The sequence below is a fragment of the Thunnus albacares genome, chromosome 5, assembly GCF_914725855.1.
Source record: "Thunnus albacares chromosome 5, fThuAlb1.1, whole genome shotgun sequence".
In the NCBI taxonomy this organism is placed as follows: Eukaryota; Metazoa; Chordata; class Actinopteri; order Scombriformes; family Scombridae; genus Thunnus; species Thunnus albacares.
This window is the reverse complement of record NC_058110.1, coordinates 3,153,202-3,161,239: the sequence shown is the minus strand read 5'-3', so window position 1 is coordinate 3,161,239 and position 8,038 is coordinate 3,153,202. Positions and strand designations below refer to the sequence as shown.

Below are 8,038 nucleotides of genomic sequence, written 5' to 3'. Positions count from 1 at the left end.
ACAGCAGCGATATGCTGCATTTGATATGGATGATTCAAACTTTCAGCCCCACAAACTAAGCAGACTAACTGCCGGACATTTTCTGTTATTATCATTTTCGTTTGATTTACCTATAAAAACCATCATATACATGCCATATTTCCTGTTTTACAGAAGTCAAAGGAATATTTTTCATTTGAATGCGGAACACACCAAATCTTTACTGCATTTCATTTGTGTCTAAAATGGAGAGAGAGTTTGTTGACCTATGTGTGTGCGGGTTTCAATTCTGCTTTCAGTGCGGTGGTGGTGGTGTGAAAAATGTTTTTAAAAGCATCAAACCAGGAAGTGAGAAATCTTCTAGTCTGCTATGTTAATTCTCAGAATCAACAACTAATTGTATAATTTATTAATATGCTCATGATTGTTCATATTTTACATCCTGTTTTATCACTTTTTTTCTGGGATATTGGGATCTCATAATAAGGTTGTTATTTGATGTAACTTAGAGCATATAAGAAATAAAACAATGTAATGGTCAATTGTAGGTATTTTTTATTGAACAAACATGGATGTGTTAGTGCTGTATTTCCTGATTTCTCTCTTAAAAGGAAGTGTAGCTTAATACTGTGTTATACACAAGATCAAAGAATGATGTTTGCTGTTTGAAGTGTATAAAGAAATAGGAGTCCTAAAGTGTTGGAAGTGATGATGCATTGTACTGCAGTACTTGGCATAAGAAGAAACTACATGGGCTTAACAGGAAGCCTGAAATGTTTATGTCTACTGGTGTGCTTTGTTAAACAACAGGATCAACAACTAACCACATTATTTATACATTTTCTCATGATTGTTCATACTTCATGTCCTGTTTTATCATGCATGCTATTATTTTCTGTATATAGTGATATGAAATGTAGCTCATAAGGAATAAAACAATTTAATGGTCAATCATATTGTGGTTTTATTGAAAAAAATATTGAATTGTCGTCAAGTCAATGTCATTTACTGGTTTTATCGTTTATTCTTCCTAAGTTGCACAAATTTGATGATAAAAAATTAGCCAAAGCTGCAGCTGTTGAAGCACCTCAAAGAAAGAGAGTGATGATGGCTGAGGATACCAGCAGGAGGATGACACTGGGACCAGCAGGTATGGCACTGTTACACAAATCCCCTTCACAGCAAGTTATGGAGCCTATACATGCAGTACTGTGAAGGCACGTCTTGGTGATATAACCTGCAAGACATGATAGAAAAACCTCAATTTCAACAACAGCTTCCGGGCATTTAGTACAGAAATATATCAGCTCAGACTTGATCATCTCTTTGAAATGCTCAATATTAGCTATATTTAGTAATACTATGTAAGAACAACTTACCATGCAAATCCACGGAGGAACAACGGTTAACGATCAAGGGAGGACAAGTTATAATTTGTGTGCAGGATTTAGGGTCGTGGGTTGCACATGTGTAGCATCTTAATCCATATGCTGTACAGAAATACAAATACTGTCACACACAGTTTCATATACTTCAGATCTGAGAATCATGATGATATTGATTTCCACAAAAAAGAGGAAAAAAAATCATAAAACATTTTTTTGTTTTAACCATTTTAAGTTCCCACTGCTCAAAAACTGGCTTTTCCTACTGGAAGCAGACGCTCATCACCACAGTTCAGAAATGTTTCCAGTTCCTACACTGTAGCTCCTCTTAAAAAACTGAAAAAGAAATTTCCATCCCTTTGTGTTTATCAAATAAACATCTTTAAACTCCTTCATTCATATAATAAAAACACCACAGTTTAGTGCATCATGTCCTCAATCACTCAGAAATGTTTCCAGTTAGACAATGGGATGAGGAACTCGCTTAATATGAGTCCTTATTAAGTTCCTGCACTGTTGTTCCTCTTAAATACAGAAAAAGGAATTTGCGTTGCCAAATGGTCATTTTAAAATCCGATCACTGTTAAAAATATTTCCATCAATTTGTGTTAATCAAATAAACATCTTTTATCTCATTCATTTATATAATAAAAAACAAAAATAATAATCACTCTCACTCTTTTCTAAGTTACAGACACCACTTCATTTTTCAGATTCAACAACCTTTTAACATTAATACATGTCATTTCTTTGTGTGACAACATCCAGCCAGAGCATGTGAATCATAAGCTTTTCTTACCTGTAGACAGAGGCAGAAACAGGATCAGAGCTCCATAAAGCTGCATTGTGAACAGATTGTCAAACGTATGAGAGGAAACTGGAGAGAGATGTAAACTCTTCTAAAGTCTTTCTTTATCAGTCCAACACCTCAGTTTTATTGTAGCACTTTCATTTCCTCACAAAACCTCCACCCAAGTAAATGTCAGCCCTAAAAGTGACGTCATTGTATCTGAGAACTGAAAGTAATGAAGTCAGTCTTTGTAGCAGATAAAATCTCTTTTATGTGATATGAATCCAATTTGCCATTTCTATGTACAAATAACAAAAGTGAAAATATTGAGGTTTATCAAAAAAACGATAGTCAGGTGCCCAAATGAACATTAAAACAAGTTTTTCATGCTGTGATTCCTTCCTCATGCTCTATCAATGTAAGTAACAGAGGACAAAATCCACAGCTGTATCTTGTTTGCACAAGATAAAAATACTTTTAGGACTTCGGGGGCTCTGTAATTTCTTTAGTGATTGACTAAAGATAATATAAACTGCCTCTGTATTGCTGTAAATGAATATCTGCTGCATTATGAAACTATACTGCTCAAGAAAAATGTTGTTGAACTTTCTGTCTTCATACAGTTTGGTGTTGTGTGAAAAGCATATGCTTCAGAAATGTTAGATTAAGTTGAAGCTGATCCATTGTCCAGTGAGAAGAATGTTTTGTTACCTGAAACAAAACTGTCTTATCCTTAAGACTGGTTGAAAACATGAAAATTGTCAAAATTGAAATTTTCATGACAATAGCAATATGTTGCATTTGAAATGGATGATTCAAACTTTAAGCCCTACAAACTAATTAGACTAACTCTGGATAATATCAAATGCAACTGACATAATTCTCACTTGTAAACTACATTAACTGCATCATTTACAGGATCAGTTGATTACCCATAAAGACTGTCATATATATGCCATATTTCCTGTTTTACAGAAGAAAAAGGATTTTTTTTTGTTTGAATGCACAGTACACCAAATCTTTGCTGCATTTTATTTATGCCCAATTTGGAGAGAGAGTTTGTTGAGCTTTGTGTGGGAGGAATCAGTCGACCTTTTGGTGTTTTGCACTGCAGTAGTGGTGTGAGAAGTAATCAAAGCCATAACACCAGGAAGTCAGTCTTCTTCTAGTTTGCTTTGTTAATCCTCAGGATCAACAACTAACCTTATAATTTATTACTTTGCTCATGATTGTTCATATTTTATCTTTGCACAGCTGCCCTTCACCACAACAACCACCACACATTCCCCTGAAAGCCACCACAGTCACTGGTTAAAGCGAAACCTCAGCTAGCTTCTTTAACTTCCCACTCCTGTGTTACATGCATCTGGCGACTCTACCGGGGTGGCTTAAAAAATGTCTTGCCACTCCAGCTGCCACCCCAGTTTTGGACAATCTAATTAAAAAATATATTATTATAACAACATATACATATTATTATAATAACATACACACACACACACACACACACACACACACACACACACACACACACACATATATATATATATATATATATATATATATATACTCAACACAGGTGAGTGAAACAAGACACATGTGAAACATATGAGGCAATCAACAAAGGCGAGAAAACACAGGAAGTAAAAGTAACAAAACACAAGGAGAAAACATTTCAAAATTAAAGCTGCAAGCAGCAATGAACAGGCCCTCGCGCCTCCATGCATGTTGGGCCACAACGCAATCGAAGGTCTTCTGTCATGAGCATTTAGATGTCTTCAGACCCGGGCTGTTTTCAGACAATGCAAGAAGGAGATAAACATCACTTTCTTTGTCCACTGTTTTGCCTGCTGCTGGGGCTGCTTCGCTGAAATTTCGTGGGGGGTGTTATTCAGCCAGTTTGCATCACTGATGGAATATTGTCATGTAGACGTGTTCAGGCCGAGACTCTTATCAAACATGTAAAGTTTGGTGCGGACTGGAGCATGTACAAGAAAGTAATAGCAACTTCCTCTGTCATGGTGAAGCATCAAATCTCAACAGTAACAGAGATGAAAACACGTCTTACCTCGATGTCGGTGTGACCGAGTAGGAAGAGCCAAGCTCAAGCAGGCTGTTTTTGTAAGCTTGCATGATGACACGTCATCAGGCCATCACGACGCCCAGTAATCGAGCCAAAGGTAGCACCAATCACGTCAATAAAATGGCGTTTTCTGGGACTTTCTGGAAGCTGACGAATCACAAAGCTCGTCTCCATGGCTCTGGGAATCTGCCTGATTGCACTTCATGTCTGTTGTACGTTTAAATGTACGGTGCCACGAGTACTTGCTGGACAAAGACGTGTAACTTTAGTTGTCTGTTATCTAACATTGCATGAAGGAGTAAAATATCATTTCCTGTGTCCACTATATGGTGCTAGAAAACATGCATTAAATAAACATCATGTCGCTGTATATCAACTGTAGAGCACACCTTGAAAATTTCATGTGAATCAGATGATGTTTGTCATATAAGGCTGACTTACTCACAGCTGTGTCATCAAAATTGTGCACTTTTAACACTTTACACCCACATGACCTGGTCAAAGTTTGATTGAAATGTGTACTGTCACAGGGCTCTACAGTGCGAGTATTTCACTCGCATTTGTACCTAAAAATAGATATGTGCGAAGTGGAAAAATAATTTACTCGCACACTGTGCGACTGCAAATTACAACCATAAGACTATAAGACTGGAAATATTGTCATGTAGACGTGTTCAGGCCGGGACTCTTATCAAACATGTAAAGTTTGGTGCAGACTGGAGCATTTACAATAAAGTTATAGCAACTTCCTCTGTCATGGTGAAGCATTAAATCTCAACGGTGCGAGGATGAGAATTTTCTGCAGGGTGAGACATGTCTGTCTTGCTCACACCTGTGGCATCAAAATTATGCAAGTTTTGGGCCCTTTCACTTGAATTTCAATTAGTAAACAAAACTCTTGATGAGTTTGTGTGTAAAACAAATTAATTTCCTAATTTTCATCAAGTTTATTTTTAGAAAAGTACAGACTTTTATCCCACATGACCTGGTCAAAGTTTGATTGACATGTGTACTGTCAGGTGTGTAGAGACAATAAATAACTGCAGCTGGACACAGAAAAATACTCATATATATGAATGGAGAGTGTGAGCGAAGTGCTAGGTGCTTGGGCCCTAATAAAGGAAAAAGTGCAGTACAGAGCTACAAATTTTAGTTTTGATTTTATTTTTCTGCAGCACTTTATCACTAAACTGTCACTCTCACTCAATGAGCTCCATTCAGCTTTGACACAAAGTCCATGCCTAGAGATTGCCTCGGTTTACATTGTAAGGTGTGATGTGGCACTACAACTTTCAGGGCTTAAAATATCTAAACTGTTTGAGTCATTACAAAGATTTTAACAACTTTTGTTCAGCACAGTGTCATAAGTCATGTATGTATGACTTCATACTTACATGTAAGGCATGTAAGTATGAAGCCGATACCATTAGCACCCTCAGAGGTGATAGTGTTTGTTCGGAAAAGTCTTATTTAGAAAGGCTAATTGCAGGCTTCCTGTTGGATTTAGGTCAGGGGTGTCAGCATATAATTTGTAGGTCTTGATGAGACGAATAATTGACTTTTGGTTTGATCTCTCTATGACATTCCTACGGGCCGTGGCGGCCATTTTAGTTACATAGGTGGCATTAGAGATCACATTTTGGCACTTTGGGGGTTAATTTTTACATTTTAACAAATTTTTTACCAGATCATATGTGCATGCCGAATTTGGTGAGTTTTTGGGCATGTTTAGGGGGTCAAATTTAGGGTTTAAGTAGCACAATAATAAAGAAACGAACACACAAAATACTATAGGGCCTGAGCCCTGTGGGCCCTATTGTATTGTATAACAAACACACAAAAAACAATAGGGTCCATGCCAGATTACCGTTGAAGAGGAACTGTACACGTGTGCTCATTCCCGTTTTTCTTTGGAGCTTTTCCCCCTCACTGGACGAGACGAGACTTCGACCTGTGTTCGCCTGAACACTTTTACCGGATCCGTGAGAGACTGTTACCTTCAGAAGGAGGAAAAGAGTTTCTTCACGGAGAAACGGATAACTTCTACGCCCCGCTGTCTATTGACTGAGTCGACCATCCTGCGTTTCTTCGCTGCTCCGCCGAGAAACCAGCGCCATCAGCCTCGAGGAACAAGGATGGCACCACCAGTACCACGCATTGGAGGACTTGCTGCTGGATCCCACTGACAGACTCTTTCACACACATACACATCGGTTCGCTTTGGAGAGCGACACAAGTAAGAGGTTGTCTGGGCAGAGATAATATTAGATTTGTGTGTTTATAAGCTTAGTGCTTGTACTGTTGTGTGTTTTCAACTCACCGCCAGGTCTCGTTTGCTGCTATACTCTGAGGAGTATATTTTAAGTTGTTGCCTGTTTAGTTGTGTTCACCGCACTAGACTGTTTGTGTTATTCTTGCCACCGCAAGTGAAAAATAAGTTGCTTTTTCAGTTCACAAAAAAAAATTTTAAAGAAAGTGCACATCAAACATCACAAAGTAAAAAATCCTGGCCTCTTTTTTGCTGCCAAAACATTAGTGGGAAATCCAAATCCAGCATCACCTTACTGGTTTTGGTCTCTCAGACACTGGGCAATATTTGTTAAATATATTATTTCCCTGAGTGGTGAAATGAACTCTATCATGCAAAAAATGGCCAGGACCTTGATGCTTTATCTGAGGATGATGTAGAATGCTTTTACCTACAGACAAAACAAAGGTAGCCATCACACTGTAAATAAAGCGCAGGGCTTTGTCTATCATCTTAGGCTGGGCAGACCTCGACCAGCACCACTGAGTGATGGCAGAGAAGATGATTTTCATCTGAGGGAATTGTCAGTGGAGATCTTGCAGGTCCTGTTTGATCCCTGCAACGAGCTTGATGCTCTTGATGTTCCTCCACAGTGGATCACCAGGACATCTGGCACAGCTCTTCCTCCAAGGCACCGATGAAAGAAGAGGAGGAGGTTTCTCCAAACCATGCCCTCCTAGCTGAACCACTGGACCTGGGCACAAAACTTTGGTGTGTCCACCTGCACTGAAGGGACAACCCTAAAAGATTTTGCATTGCAGTTTAAAGTATTTGTGGATTCCTGCCCTGAGCCGAAGAACAAAATAAAAAAGACTGCAAAGAAATGATGAACTCCTCTCACTAAAGTGGGTAAGGACAATACAAGCCTTCCATAGCTGTGCACCGGAGAGAGGTAAGTTTGCCTGTTATGAGCTGCTGCAGTGCTGGACCAACATGGCTGCTACGAGCTAATTTTCAAAAGTATAGACCCATTTCTCGACTTGTTCTATTCAAATTCATGGAATGAAGTAGAAGACATAAGCATAATAAATCTCTTGAGTGTGGGTGAAGCTTGCCTGTCAAACACACATGCATAAAAAAATGATTGTCATAACTGCCATGATCAAAAACATTTGATTTTAGTACACATATATACATGTAACATACTGATTCATACGAGGAAGTTACATGGTAAATGTTGGGAAGCTACACTTTAAAACCCCAATTGTTACTCCATTGTTTCTCGTTGTTTTGTTTTCTTCCACTGTACCTACATTTAAGTACCAGCAAGAGCCGGAAAGTATTTTATATATACTGATTCATACGAGGAAGTTACACCGTAAGTTCCGGGAAATTACATGGTAAGTGATGGGAAGTTACACCGTAAAATGCGGGCTGTATTATAAAGTGTTACCAGAAACATAAACAACTTTGTTCATTTATTAGAATTTATTAAGAGTTTTCTTTTCATGATGTTATTTCCTCCAGTAGACTGTTTTCAGCTGCAGCGTCCA

The 8,038-nt window shown here is 38.3% G+C and overlaps 1 long non-coding RNA gene across 1 annotated transcript; it reads right to left on the bottom strand.

The window, feature by feature from the left end:
- Positions 1-535: 535 nt before the first annotated feature.
- LOC122982334 lies at positions 536-3,351 on the bottom strand. Its single transcript, XR_006403431.1, has 3 exons — positions 2,164-3,351; positions 1,359-1,469; positions 536-1,216 (listed from the first exon to the last, which is right to left on the bottom strand). It is a non-coding gene; the product is annotated as an uncharacterized LOC122982334 (long non-coding RNA).
- Positions 3,352-8,038: the final 4,687 nt, after the last annotated feature.